This window comes from Paroedura picta, chromosome 6 (genome assembly GCF_049243985.1).
Source record: "Paroedura picta isolate Pp20150507F chromosome 6, Ppicta_v3.0, whole genome shotgun sequence".
NCBI classification, from domain to species: Eukaryota; Metazoa; Chordata; class Lepidosauria; order Squamata; family Gekkonidae; genus Paroedura; species Paroedura picta.
This window is the reverse complement of record NC_135374.1, coordinates 60,836,022-60,854,802: the sequence shown is the minus strand read 5'-3', so window position 1 is coordinate 60,854,802 and position 18,781 is coordinate 60,836,022. Positions and strand designations below refer to the sequence as shown.

General features: G+C 40.5%; 1 protein-coding gene across 2 annotated transcripts in view; it reads right to left on the bottom strand.

Moving 5' to 3' along the window:
* KCNJ15 (potassium inwardly rectifying channel subfamily J member 15) overlaps positions 1–14,446 on the bottom strand; it is a 31,950-nt gene extending 17,504 nt beyond the window's left edge. Inside the window, exons 1-2 of one of the 2 annotated variants that reach the window (XM_077342688.1) lie at positions 14,115–14,443; positions 13,945–14,005 (exon numbers count right to left, since the gene is read on the bottom strand). The gene's annotated coding sequence lies outside the window, so the exon portion shown is untranslated. Of the gene's footprint in view, positions 1–13,944; positions 14,006–14,114 lie in introns of both variants that reach the window. The other variant, XM_077342689.1, reaches the window with a different exon arrangement.
* Positions 14,447–18,781: the final 4,335 nt, after the last annotated feature.

Genomic DNA, 18,781 nt, shown 5'->3' with positions numbered 1-18,781 from the left:
GGGTATGATAAGGGACCAAAATGGTAGGGACCTCACAGAAGCAGAAGAGATTAAACAAAGGTGGCAAAATTATACAGAACAACTATACAAGAGCGAGCTTAACATTCCTGATGACCACAGTGGGGTAGTTACTGACCTGGAGCCAGACATCCTGGAATGTGAAGTCAAATGGGCCTTAGGAAGTCTGAGCAACAATAAAGCTAGTGGTGGTGACAGCATTCCAGTTGAACTATTCAAAATCTTAAAGGACGATGCAGTAAAAGTGCTACACTCAATATGCCAGCAAATTTGGAAAACTCAACAATGGCCACAGGATTGGAAAAGGTCAGTTTACATTCCAATCCCAAAGAAGAGCAATGCTAAAGAATGTTCAAACTACCGCACCATTGCACTAATTTCTCATGCTAGCAAAGTTATGCTCAAAATCCTACAAGCTAGGCTCCAGCAATATGTGGACCAAGAACTTCCAGAAGTACAGGCAGGATTTCGAAGAGGCAGAGGAACTAGAGATCAAATTGCCAACATACGCTGGATCATGGAGAAAGCTAGGGAGTACCAGAAGAACGTCTACTTCTGCTTCATTGACTATGCTAAAGCCTTTGATTGTGTGGAGCACAACAAATTGTGGCAAGTTCTTAAAGAGATGGGAATACCAGAGCATCTTATTTGTCTCTTGAGAAATTTATATGCAGGTCAAGAAGCAACAGTGAGAACTGAACATGGAATCACTGACTGGTTCAAAATTGAGAAAGGAGTTCGGCAAGGCTGTATACTGTCGCCTTGCCTATTTAACTTGTATGCAGAGCACATCATGAGAAATGCGGGATTAGAGGAGTCACAAATTGGGATCAAGATTGCAGGGAGAAATATCAACAACCTCAGATATGCAGATGATACCACTCTAATGGCAGAAAGTGAAGAGGAACTAAAGAGCCTGTTGATGCGGGTGAAGGAGGAGAGTGCAAAAGTTGGCTTGAAACTCAACATCAAGAAAACAAAGATCATGGCATCCGGCCCTCTCAATTCCTGGCAAATAGATGGGGAAGAAATGGAGATAGTGACAGATTTTATTTTCCTGGGCTCCAAGATCACTGCAGATGGGGACTGCAGCAAAGAAATTAAAAGACGCTTGCTGCTGGGGAGGAAAGCTATGGCAAATCTAGACAGCATCCTAAAAAGCAGAGACATCACCCTGCCAACAAAAGTGCGTTTAGTCAAGGCTATGGTATTCCCAGTTGCAATGTATGGCTGCGAAAGTTGGACCATAAGGAAGGCCGAGCGTCAAAGAATTGAGGCTTTTGAACTCTGGTGCTATAGAAGACTCTTGCGAGTCCCTTGGACTGCAAGGCGAACAAACCGGTCAGTCCTAGAGGAGATCAACCCTGACTGCTCTTTAGAAGGCCAGATCCTGAAGATGAAACTCAAATACTTTGGCCACCTCATGAGAAGGAAGGACTCCCTGGAGAAGAGCCTAATGCTTGGAGCGATCGAGGGCAAAAGAAGAAGGGGACGACAGAGAATGAGGTGGCTGGATGGAGTCACCGAAGCAGTAGGTGCAAACGTAAATGGACTCCGGGGAATGGTAGAGGACAGGAAGGCCTGGAGGATCATTGTCCATGGGGTCGCGATGGGTCGGACACGACTTCGCACATAACAACAACAACAACAACAAGATGCATGAACCAGCCTTGCTCCATCTTACATCCTCTTCATCCTTCCCTAGATACTCATTTTGCTACTGGACCATATCTTGCTGTTGTAGCTGTGGCACAGCATCCTTAGTCAGCTTAGGAAAGTTGTGTTATGCCTCAAATCATAATAGTCATGATAATTATTTATTTTTATTTCATTACATTTTTATACTGCCCTCCCTTGGGGCTCTGGGTGCATTATAATTATGAACTTGTAAAATTTCAAAATTTCAACCTTATAACTTTCACTGTACAACCATTAATTGCATAATTGTGGTATGATTTTTCTGAGACTGTACTGCCGCGTCAGGAGTCACCCTGTGCTGTTCTGTGATTGGGCACAGTTTGGTGGTGGCAGGAGGGGCTTCTGCGGGCTCTAGTTGGTGATGGTGTTTTTCATTAGCCTTGACCAAAACCTGGAAGAAGAGCTCCATTCTGCAGGCGCGGTGGAACTGATCTCCTCTGGGAGCTCATTCCACCAGGGTGGGGGGCAGTATGGAGACAGCACTGTCTCTGTTCAAGGTCAGATGAGCCTCCCCGGTGCCAGGGCTCACCAGTTTGTTTCCATTTGCAGACCATAGTCCTCTCTGGGGGGCATAGGCAGTGAGGCAGTCCCTCGGGTACTCAGGACACATACCATGTATGGCCTTGAAAGTAATTGCCAGAACTTTGTCTGATCCAGAATTCAACCAGTAACTAGTGCAGCTGTTGGAGTGCGGGCTGAATGTGTGCCCTCCAAAGTGTCCCTGTGAGAACCCTGGCTGCTACATTCTCAGCTAGTTGTAGTTTCTGGATCTGGAATAAGGAAAGACCTGCATAAAGTGAACTGCAGAAATCTCGTCTAGAGGTGATCATCACATGGATCACTATGGCTAGGCATTCTGGAGCCAGGTAGGGTGCTAGTAGCTTAGCTTGGCGCAAGTGGAAGAACTCCAGCTGTGCTGCTCTTGTGACCTGTTCCTCCATGGAGAGCAGGTGCCAAAGGTCACACCCAGGTTCCTGGCTGACTGTGCTACCGATAGTTACTCCTCATCCAGGCAGGGCAATCATGCTTCCTCAACAGGATTCTTTCTACTGAACATAGGGCCTCCGTCTTTGAAGGACTGAGTTTCAGGGGGCTCTGCTTAAGCTATCCCATCACTGCTTCCAGACATCTGGCTAATAAGTCTGAGGGTGAACCAGGTGTATTCGGCATTTTCCACATTTTCCACATTTTCCACATATTCAGAAGCAATAAAACTCTGAATACCAGTATCAGAAGGCAACAACAGGGGAATGCCTTGACCTTTGTGCTCTTAGCCCTCCAAAGTAACTAGTTGCCCACTCTCTGAATCATAATGCTGGACTAAATGGATCACTGGTTTGAACTAGCTCTTCGTTTGTCATTGTCACCTGAATGGCATCCTATCATGCATAAGCAAAAGGGTGCTTTTAAAAGACTTTAAAAAATAAACATATGACTTTCAAAGTGCAAAATATCTCAAATATGCAATATACATATGTGTAGTTTTAGCCCCGCTCCTTAAAATATAGACACTAGAATGCCGATAATGCTTTCCTATAACGAAGTTCATTTGTTTTCAGTACTGTCTGTTTGCAATATTTCACAATTTACTTCTGATTTTTTTCTCTCACCAATCTATGTATGTGGTCAATTTATAGTTTAAAATACTTTTTCACATGCACACCCATATATGTTTTCCACTGAAGTCTGCTTTTTCCGAGACCCACCCAAATTCCAGTACAAGGCTGGTAAGTGTGCCAAATCTCTTGCTCTCCATGCAATGAATGGAAAATGCCCCTCCCCCTTTCCATTGCTGCATATTCTTGGGGAAAAGAAGGAAAGGCCTCCAGAGGAATTTTCTTATACCTGTTGTTAACAGTTGGGAACATGAAAATTCAGGTATTTAAAGTCCTCCCTGTATAAGAAAGTTTGATGTGATAATCTAATGTTTGAAATTGCATAGGATGTGTCAAAATAAACTAAAGGGACAGTTATCATGATTGCACAATAATTATAAAATAGGAGGTGAATAAGATGCCATGTTTCTTTATTTCATTTCACTACCATGTCAAAAATACTCTTGAAATCATTGATGTTTTATGAGGAAGGTCAAAACATCAAAGCTCAATAAGGAAAAATATTGAGTATTTTAAAATGAAATAATAGCTTTCAGCTGCCACTTCATATCCTTTCTTTAATGAAAAAAAAGTTAATAGATTGCAGTGTTTTGTGAAAGGCAGAGAATTGTGCTGTCTTGCTTGAAGGAAGGATGGAGCAGCAGTTACAGACTGCACTTTCAGAGGGCTATACAATATTGTGGGCAGTACTGTTTTTAAACTAGATTGTTTGAAAGAAGCCAGACACAATGATGCTGATGCTCCAGTTGGCATAAGCAAAATGTTCTAATTCTTGGCATAGTTGGGATTTCTTGAGGGTGGTCAACAGAGAAATATCCGTCTGGGCTACCCAAACCAGGATAGCAGCAACTGATCTGTTCTCTTTCAATAGTCATTAGGATAGGGTTGCAGCTCTGTTTACTTTCTTTATAAGTAATTTGATTCCTGCTTGCAATGTATACATGTGGACTTATTAATGTCTATGTGCCCTGTAAATATAGTGATAAAAGTACAGAAAGAGATGGAGGATTCCAGTCATCCTCTAGCAACCCAATCTTTCCTGGTATGAAATGTAAAGAACTGAACCAACTATAAGAATCGGTTCCTAGAGATCCTTTCTTACCTATCCATCAATGCTACATGAAATGTCTCACATATTATATGAGACTCCAAGAGCGCTGCCTTTAAATTGTTGTTTCTAGGGGTTACAAAAGCAGCTGGATGCCCAAACCTTCTGATATGGATCTTTTGGTGTTACATTGCAATTTCCTTTGTTCTTGTTTACTAGTTATCTGGGTGACTGAGGAATGTTGGGGATATGGGTAAAATTATTACACTCTCACTCCGTTTCCATTGGTTCCTTTTGATTCTTATTCACTGAGCTTTGCTCGGTTTCAATCCTGTCTCCACGAATCACAACCTCTGTTTGTGAAGGCCAGGATCCTAGAAATACTTCTTTGGAGAAGAAAGGTAACTGATGAAACAAGGTTGATTATGACAAGTACTTAATAGATACTTAATAGATACTTAATAGATACTGACCAAGTTGAGAGCCAGTTTGGTGTAGTGGTTAGGAGTGCGGACTTCTAATCTGGCATGGTTCGATTCTGCGCTCCCCCACATGCAACCAGCTGGGTGACCTTGGGCTCGCCACGGCGCTGATAAAATTGTTCTGACCGGGCAGTGATATCAGGGCTCTCTCAGCCTCACCCACCCCACAGGGTGTCTGTTGTGGGGAGAGGAATGGGAAGGCGACTGTAAGCCGCTTTGAGCCTCCTTCGGGTAGGGAAAAGCGGCATATAAGAACCAACTCTTCTTCTTCTTCCTCTTCTTCCAAAGAGTATTGATATATATTATGTGGGGTAAAGATGGTATATATGACTTATGGGTGTATAAGGGTTTATACACATTACATTTATCCATAGATATACAAGTTGTCAACATATTTGCAGAACCTATTCTTCGTAATGACAGAAAAAGGCCAATGTCTGCAGGCATCCATGGAAAACTAGTTTGTAGAATGTAGTTTGTAGACATGTTTGTAGAATCAGAATTAGGTAACCCCTATAATTGTATCTAGTCCAAGATGGAGTCAAGGCAGGATCAAGTTTTGGAATAGTGGGCCAAGACTCAGGGAAGAGGGAGTTAGAATGATCAAGGGAAAGGTTTTTGTGGAAGAAGTATGATGAAAGGAAAAGTTTACTGAGGTTTCACAATGTATAAACACAAAGACTTAAGGGAAGTAGGCAACATGGGGGTGGAAGAAAATATAGTCAGAGAAGGCAAATGTAATCAGATTAAACTTTGCACAAAGCCTGAGAAGAGACATTTATATACTAGTTCTCCCTTTAGGGAAAACATAAGAACACAAGAGAAGCCATGATGGATCAGGCCAATGACACATCCAGTCCAACAGTCTGTGTCACACAATGGCCAAAAACCAGGTGCCATCGGGAGGTCCACCAGCAGATTCAGAACTCCAAAGGCCCAGCCATCCTCCCCCCTGCCCAAGTTTGACTGCCTCAGAGATAGTGTTTCATCTGTGCTTTGTGGCTAATAGACACTGATGGACTTGTGCTCCTTCTGGGGGCATAGCAAGCAGCTGCCAAGGGACTTCCAATTGCCTGTTTGACCACCTAATGAATAAGTACTGATATGTATGACCTAGTTACACATTCTTCTGATCAACAAATTTATGCCCCACTACTGGAAAACGCTAGAGGGTGTCACCCCAAGGGTCAGACATGACTCGGTGCTTGCACAGGGGATACCTTTACCTTTACCTTTTACTGGTGTTTCAGTTACTCAAAGGCTGTATGGTTGTATGGATAAAAAATGGTTTGAGATCACACCTACTGACTACACCCTAGATATCTGTATTTACCACACACAAAATCTGAAGGGAGCCCTCACATCATACATGCAGATGGGACACTATCAAAATTAAGGGCCTGATCATCATACAAAACCCATGTGCAAGCACTTGCACATACTGAGGGATCCCAATAGACTGTCGAGGATAGGTCTAGCATCTATAGTTTTGCTATCCTTCATACATACAGAGTTGGAGAGGTTCCCTATAAACAATTCTGAAAACTCCACTGTACATGCTTTATCTAACTAGTTTAAAAATTTTCCACTGTAGAGCTCTGAGCCACTGGAAGTTTGTGTGAATAATGGCCTTGGTTTTACAAGGATGCTGAGCATTTCTAGTCCATATATTGAAAATGCAATTAAATGCATTCTTAACTTTAGGAATGTGATCAGTACCTAAAATTAGAAGAAAATCTCTGTGTTAAGGAGGCATCAGAGAACTCCACTGAGCTGAACAAAGCTAAGATGTACCTATCAAAGCATTCTGGGAAGCATAGATTTGCTATTGGGTTGGTCTTAAGTGATATCATTTATCACTTAAGGTTTTGCAATATTACATTGCCAGAAAATTCCCCTAAACCATGTCTTATCAAGCATATACAACAGTTGCAAAACGAGATTTTGTATGTGTGTGTGCTGCTTATTTGTTTACATTTTGTTTGTCTTATCTTTATTACATTTCCTTTATGGCCTTGTCTCTGCACAAAAGTTCAACAGTCTTGAGAAAGTCAAACTCTGGGTTTTGAAATGATAGTGCTAAACAATGTCCATAGTTGTTGATGAAAAGATATATCCTTTAATCAAAAGTAAGAATCATAACGTTATAATTTAGAAGTCTGTATACAAACCCATTCCTGAACTCATTGATGTTGTTGGCTTTTCAGAGTTTAGGGAAAGTTGGGAATTATAAGGGTGTGTAATGTCATCCACTTTAACAGGACAACATATATTAGTCATTAGGTTCACGGTGGCTATTAGGGAAAAAATGAGAAAAGAACCTAAACAATAATATGGAAAAAAAATCAGAGAGGTAAATCAGTATAAATGGGGTGGTAGTTAATAATCCATGAATTATTGCAACATATAAATTCAAGGAAGTAATTTGTGAAGCATAATACCAGAACAATTCATTTACATATCAGTGCTTGGATCTCACCTAAAAAATTTATGTTCATGGAGTATGACTTTCCTACCTTCTCCTCCTGCTTCATGCCAAAAAGCCCCCTGAAATGCTGTTCCTGGGAAGATAAAGAGCCCCTGGAATAGCTGGGGGAGTCAGCAATTTACTGCAGGAAACAGAATCAGCAAAAATCAACTCCTTTGAATTTGCAGAACATTTAGGTGGGATCCATGTGTAAACTTTGATTTGACTACACTGGAATATCTGGAGCCACTTATCCCCACCTGTGTTGCATTCATGCAACAATGTGGAGACTGGAAATGCTGAAATAACCACCAACCATCTGGGATTTTTAATTTTACTTTATGTATACTTATCATCTAAGTGACATGAGGAAAACAGCATCAATCTTAAAAATATGCCTGCCTGCCTGACATTTCGTGAAGCTATGTTGGAAGCAGAAGGGACTTGTATTCCATTGAGTCCAAATATTATTTTTCCCTATGAAAAACCAGAAGCATTCCACTATAAAATGATCAGAAACAAAGGAGGTGGTAAAGCTTTTGTGCCTTTCACACAGAAAGAAGCTTTATAGGTGTAACTTTCCTCATTCCTAAATAGAAGGTTAACTTCTATGACCTCCTGTTCCTTGTCATCTACTCATCAGCCCACTTGAATTAGTGCAATAAAGAGAGATGGGGGTCTGGCAATCAACTACTGATAAGAGCAATAGCTCCTGGTAATTCAAGGGGATAAGCCAAACCTCAGGCTACTAGGATAAGCAAAAACAATGCAAAAAGTAAAATACCACCATCCTCCAGGTCACTGCTAACCAGTTTTATGTGGTGGGAAATTCCTTCTCATCCCAAAATATAGCAATCCATCGCAGCTTGTGAAAAACTCATCCATCAAATCTTTCTGAGTATAATTTATGGACTGTACCATATTATAATCCAACCTGGATAGCCCAAGCAAGCCTGATCCCACCAGATCTCAGAAGCTAAGACCAGGGTCATGACAAAAGGGCAGGCAATGGGAAACCACCTCCAAACATCTCTTGCCTGACAATCATAAGATCTGGCTGCATAATACCCATGCCATACAAATAAATAATGAATGAATAAACCATGCTAGAGTCTAATTATGAAAGACCCAATTGCCTTGAAATTGATGGTGCATTCCAGAGAAAGATGAGCACTTGGTGCAATAATCCAAACCCATACTGAATACGCCAGTTCTTTTACATAGTTGTTATAACTAATGCAAACTGTGAAATTAATAACTATAGATTTCTCAGGGCAACACCAAAGAAGGGGGCAGAATTCCAATCCAGAAGTGGAATTTGATACCTGAAACATTGAGGATATTAGCATCTATTAAAAATATTTTAAAAATATATATTTAATGATTCAATGCTCTTAAGTAGTTAATTGAATTTGGAATAGGCCTTTAGGCCATACAAGTCACTGTCACACACTGTGTAGTATACATTTCAAACAATGCAATATATTGTTATATTGACACCGACTGGAAACAATAAACATGTGAAATTGGACCAGACACATTTCAGCCACAAAAGCCTTCTTCAGTGATTCTAATATAATAACACATAAACACTATATCAAGGTATCTATATTGCAGTTAACCTTTTAAGGTTGTGTGGGTGCATTCCAAAATAATTCCTGTGGCACTAAACAACTCTGGCAGTATCACATCTGGCTCCTGATCTTTATAGTCCCAACAAGGGAATTTGAGATAATATACTCATAGTAAATACAACTGTTTCTTCACCCATAGTGTGTATAGGTATGCTGATCTGAAATGGTAAATTAAAAATAAATAAATATCTAATTTAAATGTTAAATTAAATATAGATGTCTTGGACTCATTGCTAGGGATGTGCCCACACACACCTCTCAATACTTTTAGGGTTCTGATTTACTGAGCCCCTGAAATATTGGTATGTCCTGATATTCCCAAATCCAAATAGTATACTAGCTTCAAAGCCCGTTCCTAAGAATGGGCCCTGAAAGGGTCCCTCCCCTGGCCAGGCAGCTGAAGGTGGCTTTGGGCCGTAGCTTGCAGCCAAATCAAGTGGGGCGGGCAGGGGCTGGGCAGCTTGTTAGCAGGGCCAAGACAGAGCTCTTTAGCAGGCACTCAGCAGGCCCAGCCTAGCAGGCTAGGAGGCCCTTGTTAGCAAGCCCTCCACCACGACTCTTTGCCCAGGGCCCTCTCACTTGCTGCTGGTTCCAGGCACTGAGGCATCTGAGAGCAAAGAGGCTAGAGTCCAGGGCCGGAGGGTGGGAGCCGCAAGGGCATGGCCAATCAGGACAAAGCTGGCTGCACCCTGAGTGGCCCTATTCCAACTTGGACAGCCGGACACGTCCCACCCCCTAGGCTGTTTCAGAAATACATAGAGGAATAACAATGGATAAGGATGGTATTTGGATTCTGAAAAGTTGGAGAAGCTGATTTTTGTTGCTTAGGGTCGACTGGACTGCCTGATTTGAACTGGGCAACCCAGGAGACCTTGCCAAACAGCTGGTCTTGCAGACAGCAAGTTCTCTGCAGGATTAGTTTGGAGTCTGCTGGGTTGCCCAGTTTGAATCAGAAATCAGTTTGTTCAGAAAGCCCCAGCAAACAGCTGCTCATGCAGAGAGAACTTTCTCTGCAGGATGGGATTGGGATCTGTAGGGGAGGGCAGTTTGAACTGGTTCCTACCACAAAGCCCACTGGCTGGCATCCATTTTAGGAATCCTTTTTGCTTCCCATCCAAAGGGAAGGAAGTGAAAAGAATCACTGGAATGGCTTGTAGTCATTCCAGCCTCATAGAAGGGCAGGTGCAGCCAGCCACTACAAGTCTGGAGTACCTGCAAACCATGAAAGGGCAGATTTAAGTGGCTGCTGGTCATTTAAAATTAACTGGTGACTGGCAAGTTGGCCAAGCTGTTAAGATTAACTGGCCAGCTGCCAATTCAGGGATCCCTTTATCTCCCTTCCCCTTCCAAAAGGAGGAAAGTGAAAAGGATCGCTGGAATGTCTTGCAGTCATTCCAATCTTATAGCAGGGTGGGTTCACCCACCTGCTGTAAGGCTGAAATGCCAGCAAGCCAGCAAGCCATTCCATCAGTGCCTTCCACTTTCCCTCTTTGGAAAAGGAAAGGAAGAAAAAGGGAGGGTCTAAATGGCTTGGAAGGGGCAGATGATCAATATCGCTGAATATAACTAAATAAAAGCTGGGGGGAAATGGCTGTAGTCAAAACAGATGAGGGAATCCTTATTTGGCTTAGAAATGTTGAAAGAATACCATTAAGGTATTTTTATTCCAGATTTAGGTGAACCAGATGCACAAAGAAACTGAACCCATGTACTAATGATAACAGAGAAAAGTAACTAAAATGAAAAAGCAACCAGCTATACATGCACTTCACTACTGTTAAACCTGATTGATTTCAATAGAATTATCTGTCATTGTGGACAAAGGGAAGAAACATACATCACTTTGATCCGGTATTTGCATTCAGACATCATGAACTTGTTTAGAACAGAGCAGCTAGATAAATGCCTGGGCCTAGCCATCAGAAATTTATTTCTTCAGTATGGCAAGTATTTCACTGACTCTCAGCTTGTTGGTAACCAAAGAAAGGATATTTCTTATAGTGGCACTCTGGTTATGTACCTCCATCCCAGATCATATTCATCCTCTACATCTAATGACATTTAAATTAACACAACTAAATAATTAAAATAACTGCTTTCTTTGTAAATGGAATCATATTGAATGGTGGTCTTTTTCGTGTCTGACAAGATCAGAGATGCTAAGGGTTAAATCTTCACTCTGCCATGGAAACTTGCTGGGTAACCTTGGGCCAGTCATATACTGTCATCATAAGCTACTACATAAAGTTGTTGTGAAGATAAAATGGAGCAGAGGTGCTCTGGGTACCCATTGGGAGAAAAGCAAAATATAAATGAAGAAAATGCATAGTTAAACTTGTTCACTGTATTGATTAGGATTGTTTTATTCCTTTAAGAAACAACTTGAATGTTACGTTTAACAGACTGGTAAGATATACATTGCCAAATAAATAAATATTGGTCCAGGAGAGTATTTCCTCACATATATTAATGTCAGAACATTTAAACAAAATGTTAAAGTTCTCCTGGAGTCTCTAGTAATTCATTCATAAGTGTTCTTTCATTCCAGTTCATTAGGTACAGATTAGCAGGACAGCAATTTCAAGTACTTGATAGTTCATAGATACTCTGAAACTTGAAAGTTTGATTTTAACACTTTGATGCATAAACTTCTAGTTAGTACAGAACTCTATTCAATTACACTTATGTTTCTTTATGCAGTTACACATATACATTTATGTTGGGAAGACAAAGGTTTCCTTTCTTAAAAGCACTATAAAAATTACAAGATGATCCTTAGTTTTTCTTAAATCAAATAAAATCTTGGATCTTTAACAGATTATTGTGGTCATTGTGCAAAATAGTTAAGTTCTGTTTTTCTTGGCTTGGAACATGGGCACAGTCTAACACTTCGGCATTTACCTATCTACTTATTATCAGACTCCTCAGGCTGTCTTTATCAGCTAAACATTTCTGAAGCAATAAAAGGAAGAAACGGTACTATCAGTAAAATCAGCAAACAACAAACAAGTTTAAAGCCACTCTAAAAGGAGATGATTGTCGCATTCATTTTCTTTAGTTGACTAAGGAGATTGAAAAGATTTTTAACCTGTTTGAACAACCATTTAATGAAAATCCTGTCTCTTAGATACCTCTGTTGTTCTGGCCAAACCTAAGAATGTGTAATCTTGGGTTTACGTGAGCTGGTTAGAAACAGTATATTTCTGGGTTAAGTCAGGGCAAATTCTAAGGTGCCTTCTTTTTTGGTTTGTGTTTTGGTGCCGAAGAGCCATTCTACCTACCAAAGTGGACAATATTCTGGACAATATTACTTCTTAAGGCAGTGTCTAACAATAATTTTTCATAGTCAGAGTAGTTCAGCAGTGGAATAGGCTGCCTAAGGAGGTGCTAAGCTCCCCCTCACTGGCAGTCTTCAAACAAAGGTTGGATACACACTTTTCTTGGATGCTTTAGGATGCTTTGGGCTGGTCCTGCATTGAGCAGGGGGTTGGACTAGATGACCTGTATGGCCCTTTCCAACTCTATGATTCTTTGATTCTGTGATTCTGTGATAATGTTTAATTCTCCCATGAGTAAAAACTTTCTTTGGGCAGTAACCCAATTCATCAATACTGTGCCAAATCTTTCTTCAAGATGTCATACTCAATGATAGGGAGAGCTTTTTTATATGGGGTGCATTAAAATATTGCCTCCCACTTTCAAGCTGAAAGGGGAGTGTCTAAAATTTGTTACCCTTGGTCTTCTACCTTATATATTAAGTGTTGGATGTCATCATATATTATATGTAGGATTTTCTTAGAAGTATTGAGATGTGCTGGATGTTGGGGATCCATTTTGGATGCACACTGACAGAATATATATCTCAGAACCAAGTAAGTTATCTAGATTGTAAGAGTCCAAACCATCAACTTCAGATTTGTCTCTAGACCTTGTTCATGAGAGCAATCCCAGGGCACAACATGTAATCAAAATGATTGTACATATTTAAATTATGGTTGATTTGTAAACCTTTGGTATCATGAGAAAACAGTGAGAACTAATTGCATAATCTAGAAAATGTCTGAATTCAATTAATTTACTGAGAGAATGCTTAACTCTTCTATATAAATCAATGATAATTGAGTGCTTGAAGATATTTAACTGCTTTCTGTTTTCAGACACATTTCCCCCCTAGCTAAATTATGAAGATAGATTCTGTCATGGACATTTGTATCAGATTTTACCTGAATGAAATTTAAATTTAAACAACTATTAATTAAATAAACATTAGTGAAACACCTATATGTTAAACATAGCATAGCTTATGAAATCAACAAAATCTAAATGCCTAATGAAGCTATCATAACATGGATATTATATTAGCTACACATTTGTTTAAGACATCAATATAAACATGGAATAAAACATAATGGTTAAGCCAAACTGCAGTAAATCAATTGGGAAATTTGTAACTTTTAATGGTTTTTTACCATGTATTTTATTGACTATTATGTGACTTTTTTGTAAACTGGTGCAAGCCAGTTCTCTGGGAGCATGCAGTATAGAAGTCTAAACATAAATAAATAAATAAACTTAGCATTCATATGTTTGGAAGTAAATTCACCATATTTTCTGAGTGAGGACTGTTTTAACTTTGTGCTCCTCCCCCCCCCCAAAAATATCCCTGTCTTGCAGAGTATTCCTTTGTATGTACAGGCAATAGAAATATTTAATGTTCTGATCAATTAGAATACAATAGCAAATAAAGTTATCTTTTAAAAAGCAAAAGTATCAGAAAAACAGCATCAGAAACTTTTGAGCAGAATAAACATTTGGAAACTCTTTAAAATAATACCATAAAAATTATTCACAATGTAAATCTCTGAGGTGTGACACCACCACCATTCACAAGCATGTCAAATGATCACTTATACATTTGTGGTATCATCACATCAGTAGAACGAAGCAGTGTAACTTCTGCTTTTCCATCAATACTACATACCTTTATACTTTGCAGACCAAAGCTCTCAGGCAGGCTTTCTTTCCCAGATATTTTGCATAACCTTTAAAGTATTAAGATGCTTTAATGTCAATGCTTTAAATTTCTACACAAAAGTTTTTCAACTATCACAAAAGAGCAATGAATTCTTTAAAAAAATAATTTCCTCTTACCTGTAAAGGAGTAAAGTTCAGATTCCTTTCTTGAGGTTACTCTCATGACAAGCCGGATGGTCCTTTGTCAAAGATGTGTTCTTCATGAAAAGTATATATGTGTGCCTTTGAAAACCCTCCTTCTCCACCACTCCCACCCGCAGTGTTCTTGTACTCGCTGTCAGTCAAAAACAAGTTAGTAAGAGTCTCAGCTGGAATTACCTGACCAAAGAAATCAGAGGGAGGGGAAGGAATCTGAGAGGAGACTGTGATGTCAGCAGTATGTCTCAAGGAAACCTACAGCAAAGACCAGGAAACTGTATAATTCCATAGAATTCAACACCCTCGCTTGAGCTAAGCAAATACCTGCTTTAAAAGAAACCAAAGTACTTTTAGAGGCTGTCAGTTAATCTTTGAAGAAACTTGATCAAAGTCCCTTCAAGACCTCATTGCCCAAATAAACAAGACAAGAAAACTTTGAAGAAACCTAAATATTTTTCTTCTTGCAAAAAAGAGAGAGAGACAAAAATTGCTAAACACCTATTTCCACTGAGAGAGTAGCAGGTTCATTTGGAAACAAATATTCAGCAGGCTCAGTGGACTGAGCTGCTCTCATACTAATCACAGTTAGAGCTGATATCTTGGAATATGTGTTGCCAGCTTATTGTTTCTTTCTGAATTCTCATGTGTAGCGTTTCTGTCACTGTTTACAAGGTATATCCTAAGAAACAGTAATTTATCTTACCTTAATGGTTCCAGTATGCTTCAGGCCCTATAGGTTTTGATGGGATTTCCAGAAATATATCAGTAAAATAGAGAAAGAAATGTAAAGACATTTCAGACTCTCTCAGATCTTATACAATGATACACATGTCTCCATGTACTATGCACCTCCACATAATATTATAATCAGCAAGTCAGGGTCCAGAAATAAGTAAAACAATTTTGTAAGCTCTGATAATGCTCATTTGGAGAGTGGTTTAATATTCTTTCTTATGGGGGGGGGGAATTCAAAGAAATAAACATCAGCAAAACACAATTTCTTTCCAAAACAGCATCAACAAGCATCCATTAATAATGTCATCAATATGCAACCATAGGAACCCAGAGGTTTGGACTACTGCCGCTCTTATGGTTAAATATGTAGCCCATGCCAAAACAAAACAGCTGCCTTAAATTTGAGAGGATATAAGTAAACTGTGACTCTTTTTTTCTCAGAGACAAAAAATACTGACACCATTCACACATGTTCCTCATTCATTCCTTGAAGAGCTTTGAGTTTCTCATTTAGATTTAGTTATTGTAGCACCAGGAATGGCCAACATGTAAGTGGCACTTTAGAAAGAAAAACAGACCCATATGGACAAAGCCATTGTATTAACCTTTCTTGCCTGCCACCTAGTTGGAGAAGGAAGAGGTCAGGTGGAGAAAATGTACATGATTGGCTCTGCTCTTTGTAATGGAATCATGAACATTTGTAGTGGAGCCATATAGAATTAAACAGAGGAGCTATTAATATGTGTGAATGAGGCCTTTTCTTTTTGAATACTTGCAATTACGTGGAGGAAAACACCTGAACTGCGGAATTGTTCACCCTACAGAAGCAGTCACCACATACAACAGTTTAAAGTGGCCATCTTGTGAAGTACAATGGGTTAAATGTCTTCTCCATCTCCATGTATAGCTGCAATCCAAATCAAAGCTATACACATGAACAATGTATCGTCACCAAGTTGGACTGAGAAAGCCCTGGCTCTAATAGGGTGTGTTTTACTTCATTCACTCTGGGGATCCTGAACAGATATTTTTTTCTAGATCCTAGTATTCTTTGGAGGATATAGGGGGATACAGTGGAAGAGGCAGCCTCATAAGTACAGGAGTCCCAGACCAGTTAGGGCTTTAAAGGTTAATACCAGAATCTTAAATACCAGAATCTTCAACCTGATCTGGTCTCTGATTTGGAGAGCAATGGTGTGATATGAGCTCTCCATTTAGTCCCCGTGAGGACTCATGACACTATGTTCTGGACTAGCTAGAGCTTCCAGATTAGCCTCAAAGATAGCCCTGTGTAGAGCAAGTTACAGAAGTCCAGTTTGGAGGTGACCACTGCATAGATCATGGTGGCTAGGTCAGTTTCTGACAGGCACAGTGCAAGTTGCCATGCCTGGCGAAGGTGGTAGAAAGTCTTGCGGTGACTTATGTGTTCTGGGCCTCCATAGATAGGAAGACATCTAGAATGCCACCCAGGCTTCTAATGGTGGCTGTAGGTGTTAGACAGACCCCACCTAGCATGTGGAGTTGCATCATTTCTGTTTCAGCATGCCATCCCTGTCAGAGGACCTCTGTCTTTGCTGGATTTAGTTTCAGTTGACTCCTCTTGAGCCGGTCCACCATAGCCTCCAAGCATTTGGCCAACAAGTCTGGGGGTATTGATAGATGGTTATCCATCAGCAGATATAGCTGGGTGTCATCAGTGTATTGGGCTCCGCATGGTATTGCTATCCACTGGGATATTCTCTCCCCTAATGCCATCCTCTGTCCCCGACCTTGGAGGAAAGACTGCAGTCATTTTAAGGCTAGGCTTTGAATCCCCATGCTGGCTAGTCATTGGGCTAGTATCCCATGGTCAACTGTGTTAAACGCTGCTGTTGTCTAGCAAGAGCAGCACCCACCCACCTAGATGAGTGGTATATGGATACCAGCCGTTATGATTTGACATTTACCTTTAAGATATTTTATGTGTAGGTCTAAAATGTAATGTGAATTTTTGAAGTTACATGCAGTGGCAAACCCAGATATAAAAGTTAAAACAGTCCTAAATTGTGGACCTTGAAAATATGTCTACCTGGCATCCAAAACCTTTTATGCACTCCACTCCTCTTCAGTAAGTAGCCCTTTGAAACGAGGAAGAAAATGTTTTATGAATTTTCTGCCCTGAGATAGAAGCCCCAATTTGTTCATTTATTTTTGCAACCCTTGACAAATGAATATGAGACTGTTCAGAAGGGGAGAGATGTTAGTAACTAGAAGGAATATTACCATGTTGCTGTGGCATGAGTTGATATTACTTCATGTTTGTCCAACTGTTTGGCCATTGAAAGTAATGCTATCACAAGACTTCCACATCCCATTGTAGTGCATGCAGTCTAATCCAGGGATGTGTGATTGGATATTTCTCATCTGAATACATATCAAAATGATCCCTTAATGGGGGATGTTTTCAGCAATCCAGCCCATATTCAGGATTTTAGTTGGGTGTCCTCAAAATGCCAGAAATATTTGCGAATAACCCTGAATATTTGGGGTGCCATTTTAAGGTTCACAGGGGAGAATCAAAACTCTATTTGGAAAACTAAAATAAGATCCTGCTTTTATTTCCCACATTTATCTAACATTTACTGCGAGTGACTTCAATTAAGTGCTTAAGATAGGGTTACCAATTCTCACCTTACACTGGCATTTAAATTAAGATTCAGGTATCAGGGGCAAGAAGGAACATGTGCGGAGACTACACAAGTGCAATTTGAGGTGAAATGAATTTGCTTTCGCAAAATTCTTCTCCAAATTCCAGTTTGCCAGTGTTGTTGTTGAACATTGTCCAGATATTCTTTGGGCACTTGATTGTTCATACAATACTCATTGGACATTTGATATCCTTTTCTGTCCAGGTTGCCTGAGTTTATCTTACATACACATTTTACAGCTCCAACAGAAATTCAGCTGTTAAGATCCCCACTTATCACCTGAACTGGAAAATGAACATGTGATATTGAGAAAAACTTTCTGTTTGCTTCAGTAAAGCTTTGGAAAGATACTAGGGACAAATGAATACTTTGTTTAATTTTTTAATGTATATATTTCTTGTCAACAGCTTCTGTTTTTCAGTATTCATTGGTAGATTTCTGAAAGTTCATTTGTATTGTGTTGCCATGCTATTCGGGGGTGGGTTATATACAATGCATACAGTATTTATATACACAGTTTGTATCATATCCTTATCCATGGTTCCTCTATATATTTGTGAAAAAGCCTTGGGGGTGGAGCGTGTCCATCTGTCTGAGTTGGAATAGCACTAGCTGCACCGTGATTGGTCCTGCTCCTCCCTGCACGCTAGCTACGTTCCTCTAAGACACGCCTGAGAAAGAGAGAGACACAAAGAGCACTGCCAGACCCAACATGAGCCCTCATTCCCTCCTATCGCTCCTGCTGTGAGGGAGGCAGAGAGAGACAGAGGGAGAGCTTCCCCAAGCTGCTCACAGAGATACAGAGACAGCCATCCCTGCTGTGACTGAGGAAGAGAGAGAAACAGACAGATAGAGCTGCCCCAAACTGCACGCCAGCCATCCTTCCCTCCTACAAACTAGCCCTAATTACCTACTATGCCTACTGCTGCGAGGCATACCAAGACACGCAGTGAGAGAGAGACACACACACAGAGAAAGATCTGCACCTGCCGGTGTCCCCTGGGCCCTAGCACCCATTGCATTCCTGCTTGCAATGGGCTTTCTTGCTAGTCCTTATCCATGGTTCCTCTATATATTTGTGAAACAGCCTGGGAGGGGGGGGGGGCTGGAATGTGTCCGGCTGTCCAAGTTGGCATAGGGCTAACCAGGGTGCAGCCCGCAAAGCGGGCTGCACCCTGGTTGGCCCTGCCCTGCAGCTCCCGCCCTCTGTCCCTGGCTCTAGCC